Source organism: Sarcophilus harrisii, chromosome X, assembly GCF_902635505.1.
Source record: "Sarcophilus harrisii chromosome X, mSarHar1.11, whole genome shotgun sequence".
NCBI classification, from domain to species: Eukaryota; Metazoa; Chordata; class Mammalia; order Dasyuromorphia; family Dasyuridae; genus Sarcophilus; species Sarcophilus harrisii.
In genome coordinates, this window is record NC_045432.1 from 50,610,248 (window position 1) to 50,621,407 (window position 11,160).

Here is an 11,160-nt window from a genome sequence, read left to right on the forward strand (position 1 = left end):
CCTTTCAGAAATTATATGGGATGAGCATGAGAGAGCATATGCACTTTGGGGGAAAGGGAATTTATTAAAGACATAGGAAGAGAGGTGAATATTTAATAAGTTCTATACCCACACATAGCCTGCTACCAGAGGTGACCTTCATAAAGCAATCCTAACACCAAAGACATGCTAAATGACAGAACTCTCTAGTTCTGTTCTAGTGAATAACCAACTTGGGCAAATAAACTCAGCATGTCAGAAGCCTACTAGGCTTTCCTCATTTAAGCAGCTGTAAATTCATCAGAAATAACTTCTAGGCAGCATGGTAGCAAAGGAACGCGCTGAGTTTCAGAATATGATGGTCTCTTTTCTCAATCTAGATTTCTCATTTATTACCAATAAAAAGTATCTCAATCTATTTGTGCTTTAATTTCTTCTTTAAAAAAAATGCTGCTTTAAATTATTGTAGAAAAGCAGCTGACAGTTAGAAAAGGTTGGCCAAGATTGTGAAATGATTCAAATATTTCTAAAGAAGTAGCAGACAAAAAAAATCTGGATATTTGCCTTGGAAAAATATAGACTCAAATGAATATTAGAAGTTTCTTCATATCTTTGACCACCTTTAAAGTCAAAGAGCGATTTTCTTTTTGACTTCCAAGGACAAACTAATAATAAGTATGGATGTTTCAAAGAGGCAAATTTAATCTTAATGCCAGAAAAAAAAAAAAAACTTGCTAATTGTCATTATTTAGATTGAGCTGAATTGAGTACAGAAATACATTTCATTCAATAAAGAAATAAGAAGGAAAGGAAAAAGGGAGAATTAGAAGGAGAATAGTAAATTAAGAGATTAATTAGTTATAAACAAAAAATAAACACCTGATGATATGCAAAAATATTTATAGCTTTCTTTTGAAGCAACAAAGGATGGGAATATGAGTGGATACACAGCAACTAAGGAGTAAGTTCAGATATATTTACTTAGACTTGGTTGTTACTCACTCGACTCCATCACTACCTCCAGGAACTCATCTTCCTACAAGATAAAATCAACACTATGCTCAAAAAGTTATCAAACTGTGCATACCCTTTGACCCAGCAGTGTCACTACTGGGCTTATACCCCAAAGAGATACCAAAGAAGGGAAAAGGACCTGTAGGTGCAAGAATGTTTGTGGGAGCCCTGTTTGTAGTGGCCAGAAACTGGCAACTGAGTGGATGCCCATCAACTGGAGAATGGCTGAATAAATTGTGGTATATGAATATTGGGGACTATTATTGTTCTGTAAGAAATGACCAGCAGGAGGATTTCAGAAAGGCCTGGAGAGACTTACATGAACTGATGCTGAGTGAAATGAACAGGACCAGGAGATCATTATATATTTCAACAACAATACTATATGATGATCAATATTGATGGACGTGGCCATCTTGAACAACGAGATGAACCAAATCAGTTCCAATAGAGCAGTAATGAATTGAACCAGCTACACCCAGTGAAAGAACTCTGGGAGATAGTCATCTCCCAGATGTAGGAACCACTACATAGAATTCCCAATCCCTTTATTTTTGTCCACCTGCATTTTTTATTTCTTTCACAGGCTAATTGTACACTATTTCAAAGACTGATTCTTTTTGTACAGCAAAATAACTGTTTGGACATGTATACTAATATTATATTTAATTTATACTTTAACATATTTAACATGTATTGGTCAACCTGCCATCTGGGGGAGGGGATGGGGGGAAGGAGGGGAAAATTTGGAACAAGAGGTTTGGCAATTGTCAATGCTATAAAACTAACCATGCATATAACTTGTAAATAAAAAGCTATTAAAAAAAGATAAAGTCAACTCTGAAACTCAAACCTCCTTAATACTTCCTACCCCATGGGCCTGGGCCCCTCCCTCCTTCCCCTCTTATTGAAGAAGGTGGAGATCATACACCATTTCCCAGTTCTTCTATTAAAAGAGAGGATATTGGACAGATACTTCATCATTTCCCACCTGGCTGCTTTTCTGGACCACGCCACTGTCTCTAAAAACTTTAACTTCTGCAAGATCAAATGAATGCTTAAACTCACATCTACTCAGTATTTCCTGTGGCTTACACTCCAAGCACAAGGTCTATACCCCTCTACCTGTCATGGAGAGACTGGAGGGTGAGAAAGCACAAGCAGATAAACCAATAGGGAAGCTATTAATGACAGGGGGGCATATGGTCTCCAGATTGGATAGTTCAGGCATATATGAATAAATATTGCAAGATAAAGAAAGATGAATCAACACCTGATAAGGCAGAGGATGCTGTGGATTCTAAAGAAAGCATGAAATTGGAGCAGGATGTTCCTCAATGGCAAAGCAGTATTTATGGCCTAGACAACTGAAATAAGTGGTAAAGAAAAGCTTAAATCCACAGTGGAAATCCTCACCAAAGGAAAAAAAGCAAATTATTGATTAGGAATACAAATATACAAAAATTACAAATATTAAAAAGTGAAGGGCAGTCTTAGTAAAAGAGACACATAACATAATAACATTAAAAGAAATCATGATCTCCACACAAGCAAAACGTTGATCTCAAGGACAGGATGCATAGAAATAATCCTCCTAGAAAAACACAAGTTAAAAAGAAAATTGAACATCCAGAAAAAACGTCTAAATATAAAAATAAAGTTCCAATTGAAAGAATCTACAGATTGTCTCCAGAAAATAACAATAATTAGCACTGCAAAGTATTTTACAAATATCAACTCATTTTCTCCTCAAAATCCTGAGAGGCAAGTGCTATTATTATCTCTTTTTTCAGATGAGTAAATTGGGCCAGAAAAGCATTAAGTGACTTCCCCAAAATCACAGAAAGTGTCTGAAGCCAGACTAAACTCAAGTCTCTCTGACTAAGTCCAGAATTTTATGCTACATTTTGTAGGATATGCAGGAGCCAAATTAGAGAATTTCATCAAAAAACAACAAATTCTGAAAGCAAAGAAGAAAAAAAGATCATATAAAAGAGAGTAAATTCAACTATCACAAGATTATTCTGCACCTACCAGAAACCACAAAAGGAAATGGAATGAGTTCTGAAAAGCAAAGGAGTTCAAGATGCAACAAAGTGACATGCCCCATTCTGGTAATCTGAGCCAAAACATAAAGACATACATTCAATTTAAAAAAAAAAAAGGTATTCAAATTATTCCTAAAAAGAAAACCAGATCCACAGAGATTATTTCCTTCTTAATATCTCAGGAAACAGATATAAACAAAGGATAACAAAAACAGTAACCGAGGACAAGAAGAAAATAACAGAGAGATCATTAATAGATTTCTTCATTTAGAAAAACAAAACAAAAAGACATGACTGAAAGGAGAAGCCAAAAGAGAAGTGATATGTAAAGGAACAAGCCTGAAACATCATAAAGTACACTTCACAACACAACACAACCAGTTTTTTTTTTTTTTTTTATTTAATTGCTGAATGGGAGGTAACACAAAAAGGAAGAGGAGATAACAAAGGGAAAGCTGAATATTGTGAAGTAGTTTATTCAAGTCAAAGGCTAACAATGAAAGGAAAATAACCCTTACAGTCTCTCAGGAAAAAAAAAGACAACTTATAGAAGAATGGGAGTGGAGCCAAAGAAAAGCAGTGAAGAAAAAAGGAAAAGGGGAATATCTTCTTTCACTAGTGGGAAGGGGTACTACTGATGAATGTTCCTGTGGGAGAAGAGGAAATCTATAAAAGAGATGGGGACCTCACAATGGGGTTTGTCTACAGGGATTTAGTATGTAGACATACCATTTATCCTGACTCAAGAGAAAGAGAATCAGAGATCCTGGAGATAGACAATACCTAGAAGAGTAGGAAAGAATGGACCCAGGGAAGAAATGGAAAGGCAAATGGGGGGTGGGGGGTGAAGTGGCCACATGGAGGGCAAAATGCAGTTCAATAACAAACTGCAGTTAAGAAAATGGGAAAATATCCAACATGGACAATATCCGATCACCTGCATAAACTGGTATTTTTACGATTAAGAAAAAAAGCAGGGCAGGAGGAAACATCCATATGGTGGTAACAAACTGTCTGAGGAGAAAATAAGTTGATATTTGAAAAAATGTTTTGCAGTGCTAATTACTGTTATTGTCATTTTCCTGGAGGCAAATTGTAGTTTTCTCTGAAGAACACTAAGAATGAAGAAGAACCAAAAAATTAGGGCTATTAATCTAAGAATAAAGTCTAGAATGGATAGAAATGGAAGATAAATAATGAAGACAATAAGAGGAAACAAATTCTTGTTCAAAAAAGGTTAAGAAAATGAAACAACAAACAATAAAGTGAAGGGAAGCAAAGAAGAATTCCACTACTTAACTAAAGAGAAAAAAAAGGCAAAGAAATAACTACATAAAAGCAAGTGGAAAAAAAGGGACTAAAAGGGAAAAATCCAAAATCAAGGAAATTGGTAACAATTTGGGAAGAAGGTTTTCAGACAGAAGAAAAGGATCAGTGAGAATAGTTGTCTTAAGGTAGAATAACTGAAGGAACATAATATTGTGTTTGCTGAAGAAAAGGGAAAAATTTTAATTAGGGGAAAACTGTTAAGAGATAAAATGTGGGAAAATATAAACCTACCTTTCACCTTTAAATGTCAATGTATTAAGCAACCCAATAAAATGAAAAGGAGTAATAAATTGGACAAGAAAACAAAACACCATAATCTGTTTCTTACAATAGATGTTAAAAACAAATATATACAGAGAATAAAAATTAGGAGCTAAAAATTTTTATTGTGCATCAGATAAATCCAAAAAAGCAGGAGCTGCATTCTTCCTATGAGACAAAGCTAAAACAAATTCTTTAACAACATAAAAAGGGATAAACAGAAAACTAGATTATATTGAAAAAACTATCATCAAAATCAATATTAAATTTATGTTCTCCAAATGTCTTCTCATCCAAAGTAAGAAAAGAAAAATTAAATTAATTACAAGAAGACATAGAAAAACAATAGTGGCAAAGATTCCAATGTCCCTTTCCCATTTTTGGATAAGTCTAACAGAAAAATAAAAGGAACATAGGGAACAGTAAATAAATTTCTGGAGAAACTAGACCCACGATATTTATGGTGTCTTCTAAATGGGACTGCTAAAGAATACACTTATTTCTCAGCACCCCATGGAACTTTGAAAGAAACTAAGTATATACGGAGGTATTACAAATAAATATTTAAGAAATAGTAATCATATTCTTTACAGACTATAATAAAAATATTAAGCAATTCATTGTTTACAAACAAAAGACCTAAATGGGGCTTAACAATGAAATAATGAGTGGATAAAAGAACAAATCATAGAAAAATAATTAAAACTGTGTAGAAGAAAATGACAATGATTTAACAATATACCAAAATTTCTGGGATGCAGTTAAAGCAGTCCTTGGGAGAAAATCATATCCTTTAAATATATATTAACAAAAGAGAGAATTGATTATCTAAATATACAATTTTTAAAAATTAGAATTAACAAAAACAAATCTAAAATAAGCGTAAGAGAAAATATTTAGAAGTAGGGGAGAAAAATATAAAATAAAACCCCAAAAACCCTAGAAATGGTAAATAAAACTAAAAACTAGTTCTACAAAGGTTAAAACTGTAACAAGACTGTGGTAACTTATGCTGTTAATAATCTGAATCAGAGTTTGAGTTCTGGCAATAGCAATGAAAGGAAAAGGAATAGACACTGAAAGTAGGATGATAATACCTTCCAATGACCACCATAATTATGACCCACATTTTACAGATGAAGAAACAGGTTCACAGAGGCTAAGTGATTTGCCCATGGTTACCCCAATAAGTAGCAGAAGTGGGATTCCATTCCAGCCCTCCATTCTCTTCCATGTCTCTAAATCCATAGCACTTACCTGTCAATTGAGCAGATGTGGAGTATAAGGGAAAGAGAAGCATCAAATAGAGCCCCAAGTTTTTGAGCCTGGGCTCAGGAGATAGGTGATTTAAGTATTCAGCAAAGGATTATCTTACATCTTATGTTGAGATACAGGGAATGGGAATTTCCAAGACCCTCCAGCTGTTCCCAATTGCAAACTATCCCCAAGTCTTTGTGTAAGAAAGCCTGTTCAGGGGACATTCTAAGACTCATTCTGATGTAGAAAATCAAAGGCATTTCCTTGGTTAGAAATCCTTCCCAAGTTCATATTTCAGGATAGTTCTCCAGGCAGCTGGCATGCCAAGTTCCTCCCTCACTGGTGTGCTGTTACAAATAGACCTTTTTGACACAGTTTAAAATAGATACACATACACACACTCACTCTCTCACAAATGGCCTTGTATTTTGAAAGATTAATTACTTACTTTAGACTGTAAAATTCTTGAGGGTGAGAGAATCTTGCCCTTAAGATTTCTCATCTTCCTTCCCTCTAGAAAACAGTAAGATGAGAGGCATCTCATATTAAATCATATTATAGTGCCCTAAAAATCTGTGAGCTACCTTTTAATTGTTCATAGAAGTCAAAGTAATAGATAAGAGTTCATTCTACTCAGAAGTGATTCTCTAGATACTGCAGTATCATTTGAGAGCCTTATGAAAAGACTAGAAAATGCTCCATGTTTAAATAGTCAGAAAAAAAGGTCTTACCAAAATTAATTCAGTTACTAAAAAAGCAGAAAAGAAAATGCAGTTATCACAGCATTTGTGAAATATATAATTTTTAAAAAGAAATAATTTGTTCTAAGAGCTTGCAGATTGTAATCTTTGCTTTTGTTTTGATTCAGATCTGTGATTTTGTCAGTCCACAAAGGAAGATCAGCAACTCATCTCTAATTTTTGGTCTTCAAGTTAAATAACTTGCCTGTGATCAAAGCTAGCATGTGACAGGAGGATTTGGACCTGGGTCTTTTATAATCCAAGTCGATCCCATAATCCATTATGCAGTAGCATTTGGCCTAATAATATCCGTTTTCCTCTTCCTTTTATACCTAACATGAAGTTTGAGGGACAGGTTGAGGTACTGATGGTTCTAGAGCCTGAAGCACAACATGTTTTGGTGGCTTCAGTAGAGATATAACAGACAGCATACCTCAGTAAAAGAAGCTTCTACATCTGAAGTACTTTTATTGACAGGCTGGGATATTGGAGGAACTGGCTAATCTACACAACTGAACTCTGGGTCACTGAGGAAGTACCTCTCTTCTTTTAGTATTGGTGAGTACTATGGGAGTGGAATGTGGCTCCTGAACCATGTCCCATCTTCCCACAGTCACATGTCAGCATAACTGCTTAAAAGAGTAAATGTTTCTCTTTGTTACAAAGGACTCACTTAGCAGTGGCTGAGGAAGGCAAGATTTAGAATTAATTGAAGTAAAAATGAAAGGCACCCATAAAACTTTAAAATAATTAAAAATTTTAAAGTACCAAAAAATTGATTTCAGAGATTGGCTAATCCAAAAAGGGATTGAGATTACACTGTCTCTAAAATTCCTTCCATTATAATTAGTAGTAGTAGTAATAATAGCTAAAGTTTATATATCTCTTTAAGTTCAGCAAAGTACATTATATAAAATATCTCGTTTGATCCTAACATCAACCCTTAGAGGCAGCTATTATCGCTCCCATTATTCAGAAGAGGTCATTGAGGCTCAGAAAAGCTAAGTGACTGACTCACAATCTCAAAGCTATAAAGAATCAGATTCATATAATTGGATCATAGATTTAGAGTAAAGGGGTGTCCAGCCATACAGTTCAATTCCCCCATTTTCTAGATAAAGAACAGACCACCAAGAGAGGCTGAATGACTTGCCTAAGGTCACACAGGTCTTAAATAGCACCTCCAGGATTTAAATGCAGATCCCCAGATGCCAATTAAGCCTTCTTCCCATTATCCACCTCTGTCTCTACTCTTTTTAAATCCAAAGATCTCCCGTAATCATGAATTTTGTGACAGATCTAATGTAAAGCAGGAAGGCCGATTTCTCCTCTAAGAAGCAAGAGCCCAGACAAGGAAAATGCTCACAAGTAAATGTTTACTCATGTCATTCTCTCAGCCAAAGTTTCCCCTTCCAACTTATCTTGTACCAATCAAATTTCTACTTCAAGCTTTTTAAAAAGCCACATCTGTGCTGCATACCCTTAATATATACACAGCTCTCTTAGCGTCCTCCAGCTCTCAGTCTATTTAACACACACAAATGACCCACCTTGTCTAGAATAGATGAGTAAATGTACCTCCCTCCAATCCTTGGGTATTGAGAAATGTGAACAAGTTATGGTCATCTTGGTTTTTAGTTTTAGTATTTAACTGCATTATTTGGGAGGAGAGCATTTGATTACAAGGGAAGGATCAATGTACAAGGAGGTGAGGTACATGCAAAAATTCCTATGATAGAAAAGCAGAAAGCATTAGTAAAAGCTGAGAAAATATAAAATATATAATCTGACACCCAAAGAAAGAACACTGGGAAACGAATGTAAACTGTTTGCTTTTTTGTTTTTCTTCCCGGGTTATTTTTACCTTCTGAATCCAACTCTTCCTGTGCAATAAGAGAACTGTTCAGTTCTGCACACATATATTGTATCTAGGATATACTGTAACATATTTAACATGTATAGGACTGCTTGCTATCTGGGGAAGGGGATGGAAGGAGGGAGGGGAAAAGTGGGAACAGAAGTGAGTGCAAGGAATAATGTTGTAAAAAATTACCCAGGCATGGGTTCTGTCAATAAAAAGTTATAATTATTTAAAAAAAAAAAAGCAAAAAAAATATATATATAAGCTGTACTTCTAAAATAAGAATTCTTTCTGATGATATTCTTTCCCCCTTCTGACTATGACAGTAGTGAAACACATAGCAATTCTCTAATCACTTTCTTTATGCTAACTTCTTCATGCTTGTAGCACAGTCTTACCAACAGCAGCAGCAGCAACAAGACAGATGGGTTTGTCCCAAAAATGAACATCTCACTATAACAACTCTATTGCCTGTCTGGACTGAAGATCCAGTTTCTGTGGTTAAAAATGCTTTCCCTGATGAAAAAGATCCTAACCCAACTTCAGAACTGCAAAAGGTGTTCCTGGCTAAGAAAGAAAACTGTGGAATCCACGGACACTATCATGCCTGACATTCCTATGACAGAAGAAAGGATTTCTCATTTAGCAGAACTTTACATTTCAATCTATCCCCACAAACTTTTGTTTCCTCACTATAAACACATTAGCTGCACTAGCAATCATTAGCGAGCAAATTTACTGCTGAGCAAAGGGAAGACCATCTATATGGACACACTGTCCGTTATACTGTGCAAAGTATCTGCAGGATCTAGGAGAATTCTATCTTCCTTTCCAATGGGCCTGTTTTCTACTCTATAAATCAATGGGGTTGAATTGGACCACTCTTAGGATTCCTCCCATCTTTAAATGGATGAACACCAAAGTATCACTCAAACTTTTCTTTTTCTACTCCCTTTCCTCTACAAGACATTTCATAGCACAGAACCAATCCTATCCTAGCCCTGCATAAGAGGCAGTGTCACAAAGTAGATTAGAGTTCTAAACTTGGAATTAGGAGACTTAAATTTGAATACTGTATCAAACATTAATTAGGTTGAATGACTTCACTACAAGACAATCTGAGTCTCATTCTCCTCATCTGTAAAATAAAAAAGACAATTTTGCAATTCCTACCCACAGGACTACTGGAAAAGAAGTACACCTAGGAAAGTGAGTTGTAATTCCTGGGCTCCCCTGATATGTTTCAAGCTGCAAAAGTGGACCACAGTTAAATAAGTTTAGGAAACAATATAACACAAGATCTCTAAACTGAATTATATAATTCTGGGGACAGACTGGGGAGACTGAGACACATAAAACTGAGCAAAAAAGGAGAAACCAGCTACCAAAAAGCAAGTTGAGTTAGATAATTTATTGCCTAAAAATACTCCAAAGAAAAACATTCTGTGATGGCAATTGCAGAGACTAGATTTTAAATGTGGTTGGAGTTGGATTAAAGTACATCCCCTGAAGCACACAGGGGTTTGTAAATATACAGGTGCCATCCTATGTATTATGCATGGAGCTAAGGTCCCCAGACTACTTGTGGTGACACATGGCTCAGCATTGAAAGATTTGGATTTGGGAAAAAAGGAAGCCTTTTATTGGTCCCCATGAAAAGGTGGGAAAAGGTGATACTACATTTTAGATATTGAGCCAAGAAGAACAGCCAAGTTGGTAGATTTTAAAAAGGACGATTCTGCCCTCTAGCACACTCACTTCCTGTGTCTATTTAATAAGGCCTCTGCTAGCCCGAATACCACTCCAGTCAAACTTCTTGTTGGAGTAGGGATTTCTTTCCTTCCACTTTGGCAGCTATGGAAGATGCTCATACATATAAGTAAATTAGGTATTCTGCCTAGAAAAATCCAAGTGGAACTCAGGCCTCTTGTTTCTCTGCTTAAGTATAGAACTGTTTGGGACTGGCTACCACAGAACTGGAGAGTACCTGGAAAACTCAGTAGGTGATCAGTAACAGAAATTTTAAATGCAACTGTACCCTTCTCAGAGAAGATGATCATTGCCAGGAGGATAATGCCAGGCCTTGACTTGTCAGAAGATATTAAGAAAGGACAGAGTGAAGTTTAAGGTGAAATGGCTATTTAGCAGTCATAGAAAGTGTTTCATGTTTGAAATACCCTAAATAACAACCTCCCAGAAGAGTACAATAATAGTCATGAATAGTCATATTATAGATCTTTGTTGATGTATGCCAATTGGCCACACTTTGTGTTTTCCACCAGATCTACACTGTATGAGGACCACCTTCCTAATCCCTTTTGAGGAGACCATAGGCACGACACAAATCCAAGCTTTAATGATTTTCTCCATGGTTACAGAATGGAAATCCTTAGTAGGAGGGGGCACCCACTCTGGGTCCAGTCATTTCTACCATTCTACCATTACACTTGAAAAGGAAGAGAGGAAAAAATTTTAAAACTTGATAATGAGAACTGATATTTTTACAGTGCTTTAAAAACATTATTTTACTTCACACCTAAAACAATCTTATGAGGAAGATCTGGATCATCCTAATTTTATGGTTGCTGAAATGAAACAGCAGAAGGGCAAGTTATCACACAGGAAGCCACTAATTTACACACACCCTAATTTGAGCCTTAAAACAATCCTG